This window comes from Erithacus rubecula, assembly GCF_903797595.1.
Source record: "Erithacus rubecula genome assembly, chromosome: 4".
Lineage (NCBI taxonomy): Eukaryota > Metazoa > Chordata > Aves > Passeriformes > Muscicapidae > Erithacus > Erithacus rubecula.
Window position 1 is genome coordinate 46336695 of NC_136686.1, and position 9497 is coordinate 46346191.

Genomic DNA, 9497 nt, shown 5'->3' on the forward strand with positions numbered 1-9497 from the left:
TGTTAGAATTACACTATATAAATTCTGCCAAATTTATGAAGAGATTAAATATGTCCTGATGCTGTTGACTTTTTCTTTAAGGGCTATCAAATAACCAGATATTTTCCTGAGTTTGATTACATTTGGGCTGTTATTTTAATGCAAAAGCAAAGATAAAGGGAAGATCAGTGACTTGGTAAGGACCATAGAAGAGTTTGGAAACTGTAGCTGAGAAGGGAAATCTTGGAACATTGGTTTCCAGCCTCCTTCTCTTATTGAAGTGAATATCTGAGTAAATATATACATTTAATGAAATGAGATTTAGATGTCCCTGTGCCAAGATAAAGAGATTGAACTGGAACTGGTACTTTAAAAAAATTTCACTGTCAAAAAAGAATGCTTTTACAGCTGAGGAAGAGTTCATTTCAGTGAAGTTTGTGCTTCCCTATACTGTAGATATCCTTGAGATACAACAATATTTGTGTAAAAACACAACATAAGTCCATTTTAAAATGTAATGGATAGTTTGTCCAAAAACCATTTGATTGTGAAAAGCATCAGCACAACATCCTGTCACAGATGGAAAACTATTCCAATTAGAAATAGAAATGAACCCACAGAAACATTTCTTCTGAAAATAAACTGTCCTTGGCAGATAACAAGAGGATATTGGTAGTATTTCTGAAGGAAAAAGGTATTTCAGAGTATGAAAAAAAAAGAGCATGTGCATTTAGCTTCTATTTATTCATTGACAAGGCTTTTCAGAAGCATGACCTCTTAAGGGAGTTTTGTTTTGCAGAGATGACTCCAGAAACAACCAGAGCAGAGCAGCAGCCTGGACCGAGGCTGCTCCTCGCTCTCGGCAGTGTGGAAGGATTGCTCCTTCTCCCTGTTCCAGGCCCCTGTGGAAGCCTGCAGGATGCTGGTTGCTAGGCAACACCCAAAGCTGTGGTGTATATAGCATTAGGTATTAATTATTGTCATGGGTCTTTTCCATGGCAGATCCTGAAAATATGCAATTAGACACGTCATAGGATAAGTAATATTTCATTCTGATGGGCAAGCATTATTAATCTGCAGAAAATTCAGAATCTGATAAATTGTTCAAAGGTGACTGACTGTGCCAAGTATAATATTTGCTTTTTGTTGTGATGCTGTTTTGTAATTGCAGCAAAGGGATTTGAACAGCAATATGGTTACAGTAAGCTGTTTAAAGGTTCTGAACTAGAATATAATATTAATTCATTTGTTTCCCTGATTAAAGTGCCTAGCTCTTAACTGATCTTTACTAGCACTTTATTTTGAGTAGTTCAGGTCAGTAGTTGAGCAGAAAAAGAAAGCCTTAAAACATAAAAGCAGTAAAATAAAATACTTAATAGCAGCTGCATGTGATAACAGAGAAATAGAAACAAAAAACTCAAATTAAATCTTGTGAGAGAGGCCAGTTTTAGTCTCTGGTCTACCATGAGGTAAGTGTCTGTATATCATTGGTGATGCTGGATTGTATTTATGGGAAAAGAGAGCTGCTCTTCCTTCTCCAGCATTGCCTATCTAGCTAGTCATCACAAACATAATGGGATGTATTCGTGGTACACTCCACTTTTAAGGGGATGAATCCTGAGAATGGTTATACCTCATGAAATTAAACAGGGTGGCCTAGAAATTACTCTAGTTACTGCAAAGAAAAATGGAAGTCACACTAAGGGAAGTCATTACTGAAGGTGAAAACGTAAACAGCAGCATATTGGAAATTTCTGTGCTGTGACAGTGACAAACTGTAACCAGTGTCCAAGAAAATAAATTACAGTCTCAGGACAAGAACTATGTAATAAGAAAATTAGAGAAATAAATTATTGAACTTTTATCAATTAGTGCAAGTTAAAAGACTGCTTTTTTTTTCCAGTTGAAGAAAGAAAATGAGACTGTGGGTAAAGAGGCTCAAAGAGACATTAATAAGAGGTTGTGTGACTGAAAATCTTTGTAAGGACAAGGATGCCTTCTCCCACATCTTGGATACACTGACATTTGTGCAGAAGAAGCATGAAATGTAACAAAGGGGAACAGAAACACTTTAGCTTATGTGACCTGTAGATGCAGCACATGTCACAGGATAAAAACTCCCACTCTGTTTCCGAGCTGTGTCCTTTTAGATGGATATGTGACAGAAAACTGCTGTGAATATTGAAGTTGGAAAATTTGCTATGGGATGCTTCAGAAATTGGAATTCTAGTCAGACTGGTAGTGTGCTGCTTCAAATGCTCATAGAGCATGCTAGCCAGCAAACTTATCAGGTAGGCAACAAAAATGATGAAATTGGAAAATTACTGAACCTGTTTTCTGGTGAAGAAAACCGGACACTCAGTTTCAGTCAAATGAGGGCAGAAGGCATGAAAATTTCACAGCTACCTCCATAACCGTTCTCAGCTCCAAAACATTACTGCCCACTTGTTGAGGCCACTGCCTGATTTTCTTTTCACTGCTTCCAACTGGAAAGATATGAGGAGAAGTAATTTCATTCATAATGTTGATAGATACACAACTGAGATGAAATTGCTATCCTTTAGCCATTCACAGTGATAAATGTTCTTCTTTGAAACATATTTTTTAGTTTCAATATTTTCTGAACCCTGTTTTTCAACAGGGGTTTTTTTTGTGTCTTACTAATAGTATGTATGCTTTTTAATGAAGTGCTATGGTAGGGAAATAAGTTTTTTTTTTAATGAAAAGATTGTTCCAGAAAGACATACTGAAGGCAGAGAAATGAAGAAATTAAATTAGTGTTCCTAAAAGAGAAAGCTAGCATATTGTAATTTTATAATGAATTTGTAGTGAATGCATATGTTGCTAACATATTATTGTTCAAACAGATTTAGAAACTATTTTTTTCCAGCAGGGATTTTCTTTTGGTAGCACTTCCAAGGCAGGTGGAATTGCTGTCACTACCGAGTTCTGAGGAGACAAGATGTACTGCATGATAGCAAACACAAATTTCAAGCGGGGTCAGGATATGTGCCTGTACTAGAGCCCAACCAGTGAATTTGTTTATATGATGGAATTCACAGTGCAACCTACAAATAAGTATGACTCACATCCTGTCTTATTTGGAAGAGTGATTTTTGACTGTAAGTTGCAATCTTATGAATCTTCATAAAAACCTCCTCCTCTTTCCTGATATGTGTTTGATCAATGTGTTTGCTTTTTCTCTCCCTCTTCTGATTTGAAATGTTAAATATATGAGCATGGTATTTATATGTATTGATTTTCTCTATCTTTCTTACATTTTAGTGTATTACTCTGAATTACTTTGCACCATTTCTAGTCATTTGATACAGTGAAATTGGCCTGAAGTTATTTCTTTCCTGTTGCATATGTTGTTTACATCCTTCATTTTTTGTTAGAAATAGTTTGTAGTTGTTTTATCATTCTTTGATTGGAACTTTTCATTATTCAGTTATTGTATTTAGTTACATACTCTAACTAAAATCATCATCTCATTTCCACTTCAGTATCTGTGATAGCATTATGCTTAATTCAGTTGTCTTCAGCAATGTTTTCTCTCAAACCCAGATCTGTAAAGAAACCTGCTGCCTGATTGCCCAGCAGGCCAGAAGCTGACTTTGGAGGTGCCCAAATCCAGCAGCAAAATCACCTTGGGTTAAGAATTTACACTTATGGTTATTTTGTGAAAGGGAGAGCAGAGGCAGGGCTTTTTAAGATTTGATGCCTTAGTCCCATTTTGTTAAAATGAAGTTCAGAGAACCTCAACACATACTTTTCTAAATGTAGAGAGATATGACCTTCTTTTGTATCCTTGAAGTTTGTCAGAGTTGTTGTAATAAAATCTTGTATTCAGTGGAGACCAGACTCTTGGGTGTTGTACAAAATAAACAACCAAAAGAATGAACTGCTAATGCATGCCAGCTGTATGCCTGCTGACCCTGACCTGCAATTTGCTTAAACCCAGAACATTATTTTTCAGTGACCTATTAGAAAACAAAACAAAATTAAAACAAAACAAAACAAAACAAAAACAAAACAGAAACTTTAGTGAAGGTTAAACTGTTTAACAAAAAGAAACATTCTTGCATAGCAATAGCATAACCAGAAAGATATCATTTGTTCCAAGAGCTGAGAGGATGTAAATGATAATTTCTACCTGCCCTGAAAAATCCTGAAATAAATATTTTTCTTCTCATCAAAAATGATGCTTTGAGATGAGGCCTTGTACAGTCCTTAAGTGTGTTTCTAATGGATGTACCTTTAATGAAACAGCCAGGATCATTGGTGGCAGGGGTAGAGATGGGCTCAGGTTCAAAATTAAATAACCTTCTGTGAGATTTCAAGTTTATTTCAAGTTTATATTAACTGAAGTGATAGAATCATGATATTCAGTAGCTGTACCTCAATTTCTGTTCCTGCAAACTCATTAGCCTCCCCCTCACCCTCCCCATTCACATTATTGAAAAATAGAGCACAGTGCCCATTGAGGAATTCACTCGCATTCATATTTACCCACCATCATTACAAAAATTTACATTTTTCTAGCTGTCTTCCATTGACATGGAAGCATTTTCTACTTGCTCTAATTTCCTTTGCAAAGGTTTAACTCAAGATAATCTAGAATTCCAATACTTTTATTGAAAACATGATTTAAAAGTGGAAGGAACTCACACATAATTAAATATACTGTCTGAACAAAATCCGTGTTTTCATACTCAGTCATAGCTAAGCTGCATCAGTGCATTTTGAATTATTGGTACTGGAAGAACTAAATAATTTCTGGGAAAAGTTTTGTTTTCATTTACTAGCTGTCCCATTCAGTGACAAATTCTTCTTGAATTCCCTCCTTGTTTGGAAACAGAGGCCTCCTTCATTATATACACTCATAATCCAAGATCCAAGAGAACAAAAAAATCATTATAGTGCCTACTGAAGGCTAAAATGACAGATTGGTGTAGACAATTGTGAAGTGTTTGCAGTGCATAGAATTAGAAAAGCTCATTTGTCTGATTTACAGCTGCCTACTTAAAAGGTAGATCAGAACAAGAGATCAGTGCTGTGCTACACACATATGATGGTAAATCATATCCAGGACCTCAGATAAAGACAAACAGCAATAATGGATTTTCTGAAGACTTTCTTAGCCTTATTTTTTTCTCCTTCTTTTTGAGCCTCTGGTTTAGTTTTTAGGATCCTGGACTTGTGTTTCTGTAAAATCAGCAAGCTCTGACTTTTGAACTTCTGTATCACCTACATTTTTGTTTCTGAGTGCTGTACTGAAATTGTCTTGCTTTTCCACTATTTTTGTAATTAGTGTTTACTTATGCTCTGTTTTCCCAACATAATGGCACATTAATAAGCAGAAACATAGTACAGTTTGCCAGACTGTTCTAAATATTCTGACCATTTTAGAAAGTTGTTGGTCTCATTGGCTGCATATAAATGTAACGACCTACATGATGCAGGAATGAAAGAAATGCAGTTGAAAATAATGCGCTCACTGACGTAAGTAAACCATGACTGACAGGAAATGAACCTACTAGTAGTGCCCAGATCTCTATAGAAACAGGATAATCTTACAGCAAAATTCAAAATGCTAATCAGCTGAAGAGAGGTACAGAGTCTGGAGTGCACCAGAGAAGGAAAGCAGCTACCAATACCCCTGCTAATACTGTAGTAAGGAATCCCATCACTTATAACACCATACCAATGTTTGTGATTCAAAGTGCTACACATGGGTGGAACTGAAGAATATAAAGCTTTTCATGATGGAATTACAGTCACTCACCCTTCTATATTTGTTTCAGCTCAACTGTCACAAAGCAAGTATTGTAAACCTCATGTGATTCTCTGGAGATGTTTGTGTGGTTCCTCTGTGTATATCTGGGTTAAACCCTAAATCCACATTGAATGTGGGACTACTCAGCCTCCCTTGCTTCCCTGCCACATGACATAATGGGAAAAGTCCTGCCTCCTGTATGGAAATGAAAAGATCTGCTCTCTGAACTTCTGTGGTGATCCATTCAAATGTGGTACCATTGAGTGAGAGATGGTCACTTGTAAAGACAGATTTTTCAAATCTGAAAAGGAGAATGGATGTTTTGACCAAGAGTTTTGATCATTTCATCTTGCTGATCATAAAATCACCAGAAATACAAGGTAGCTATTCAAGAGGTTGCTTCAGAGGAAGCTCAGTTAGAACAATGCAGAAGAAAGTGAATGGAGGTGAAGCCACATTTTAGAAAATGAAGAGGGATCTAAGCTTAGGAAGTCCTTACTCTGAGGAAAAACTGAAGAACAGAAACACCTGCTAATATTTTTATGTTTTAAATGATAAGTAAAGGTTAATTGTACAACAGGGTTCCAATCAGAATGAACTCCTAGAAAGGAGGAGCAATTGAAAAGTCAGAGATAGCCACCAATAGCTTTGGAGCCCTATGGCTCCTAGGTGTGCTAAAATGTCTTTATGAGAAGGTGTAGAAGACACAAAGGAATTGTTAAAGGAAGTTAAAGACAGACATTGTGTTGGACCATACTTGCTCTGAGCTAACCTGGATATTTCCCACTTTTTTTTTTTACTTTTTCCGTAATGGAACACTATGTAATTAAGAATTAATTCTAGAAAATCATCATTAATTTCCATTGAAATAAAATTTTTCAATATGTTGAGGGACACATCTCCACCCTCTCCTAATAATAACAACTTCCAGCAATGGGTAAAATTACATATTTAAATAAAAAGAAGAACAATTTGTTAGTTAGATGCATTGAAGACAGTGAAGGGGCCATTATCAGCTACTACACAAACAGGCTGGTATATGAAGTAGAATGTTGCTCATGCTTTCATCTTACTCTTCCATCCTCTCCTGTGCTCATCTGGGTTCCAAATTTAATGACAGATCTTTTCAAAGGGAGAGAACAGCGATGTGCCTCTATCACTCACACATGGCTGAGTTTTCTAGGTGGCCAGAAGGTGTTCACACAGCTTTGAGCAAACAACTGGAGACACAACTATTCTTCCTTCACTGTGCAATAAAGGTGGATCTCAGCCAAGTTTTGGCCAAATGTGAAGAGAATACAGGTAGGAAAACAGGTTCCCTTTATATTATCTAATTTGTTATAATAACAGTATTATTTCTAGGACATAGAATATTTCATTTTGGAGATAAAGTCTGATTATTTCATTATGGTGTGAGTTGTCTTCAAAAACGTGATGTGGTAATGTTTTATATAAGTAGTCTCTACAATTAGTCTTTTTATTCCTTGTGCAGAAAAGCCATAACAGTGTATTTGCCTTATGACATTACCAAGGAAGTGAGCAATGTCCACTCAACTGCTTTGTCACTTTATTGATCTATTTATTTTTAAATGATTTGTTGGGAGGGCTTGTTGAAGGGCAAGTAGCACAAAGGCTTCCTAGCACTGTCATTTATGAGCAGTGCTTGGGGAAAATATTTCAGTGTGGATAACACTAATGGTTAGTGGTACTATGACTTGACTTCCAATTACACAGCATGAAGCTCATCAATCGAACTGAATCAGAAAAGATGCTGCCTGCCCACATCATCCTGTGATACTTATTAAATCTAATAAGAATAATTGCAAGTCTAGGAATGCTTCCAAGTAATTTTGCTTAATGATCTTAAACTCTATGGAAGAGATGTTCACCTATTGCTTAATTATTTTATCTTTTAAAGGACATGTGCATAATGCAGCAGCTTATCTGCCCATCAGTACAACTCAGCAGGAATATAACTCTCTAATTGTTCTGTGCTGCTTTCCCTTTTGGCTTATGAATCCAAGCAAGGGCTATTACAGCCTGCTAGGACACTGGACCTGTTGAGAGAGGGAATCACGATCACATTCTATAATTCATCTGCCCTTGCAGATTATCTTCACTAGCAAAACAAAACAGTACACAAAAAGTAAAGCAGGTGGCTAGACTTGTCCCAGTCCTGTGGCTTCCTGATGGCTGAGGTGAACAGATGTCCAACCTCACTGCACTGAGAGCTGCATGCAGAAGCTCTGATTTTGACCTAGCTGTTTTGTAATCATGCTTGCAAGCCTAATATTATCAAATTTTTGTACGTGCACATATCTGTATTTATACATCTATGTTCAAACTTTTAGGTTCTACATGTATGCCTCAAAAATATGAAAATCGACAAAGCTTGCTCCTCATGACAGGGAAGACAGATTTTGTTGATTTTTTTGCATCACACATCAAGTGATCCAGGTGTATATCTTTGTATATTTTGCATGTTGATATAAACACACTATGTATTAAAGATCAAACATTCATAAACTGCTATAGGCTTAGACATGAATGCCTCGAAATTCACTCTTCTGGATGTTCAGGTGGTGATGCAGATTCTGTGTGAATGACTACATTATGGGGCTATTCCAGTATGAAGGGATGTATTTTGTATTGTTTCCTCTGATGTTTTTGGAAAACTTCAATTTCAGTCAGATAAGGTGTGGGACAAGGCTGAGACTTCTACAGACTGGAAAATAATTTCCTGTTGTGTTCTTCCATACTCTTGATTCAGATGCATGGAAATTAGGAAGCAATGTAATTACACAAATTAAGACAACAGAGAATCAGCCCATGAAATCAAAATGGAAATGCAGTGAGCCAGGTAAAATTTAGTCACACAACATAAAAGGTATGCAATGCAGCCCCAGATTGACTTGTCTGAATAGGGAAAATGAAAAGTGATTGTTTCATTTGACATTTCTAGGATCCTTTTGAGTCAGCATTGTTGGAGTTGTTCCTGAAGTTGTTACTGGGCTTTCTCAGTCCTGCCTGCTTAACAGCAGGAAGGCCCATACTGCAAGTTCAGTTGTCTGAATTCTGTCAGGATTTCAAAACCATGGACTCCTTTTCACTTCTGAAGTTCTGGGAAGCATGGTAATGCAGATAATCCACAGCCAGTGGAACTGGTGAAGCTGGGTTTCTTATGGGTCTGTGTAGCATATGTGAATTAAGCATATCCTTTAGAGTACTCTCACCTCAACACACTCAGCACAGCCTTATGTCCCTTTGCCTCCCTGCTGGGATGCCTGTCATCCTCCTAGCTCACCCTGAACTACACACTGCCTCCTCCCAAAGCCCTGTGCCCTCTCCTCACACCACAGCAGCTCCCCAGCCTGCTGGAACTAACATAGCTCTTCCCACACCACCACTTCACATACTTCCAAGCTACTTTTTCTGCTTTTAGCTGTATAAAATATCTTCATTTAGCCTGGTGAAGTGTGGATGCTAACTGGCCAGTCAGGACATGCCTGCTGATTGCCCAGCTGGATGCTGCTAAAGGGATCATGTTGAGTTCTTTCTGCCCTTACAGGAAGCACCAGGAAGTTCTCTCTTTAATCAACATCTATATTTCAGTGTAGACATTTTTTGTATTTGAGATTTCTAACCATCTGCTTTATGGGGCTGAAATTGGTCAGGGAGTACCAAAAATAATGAGAAATGGCTTGGACAGGGTGGAAGGGAAATGCCTGCCAGACTGCTA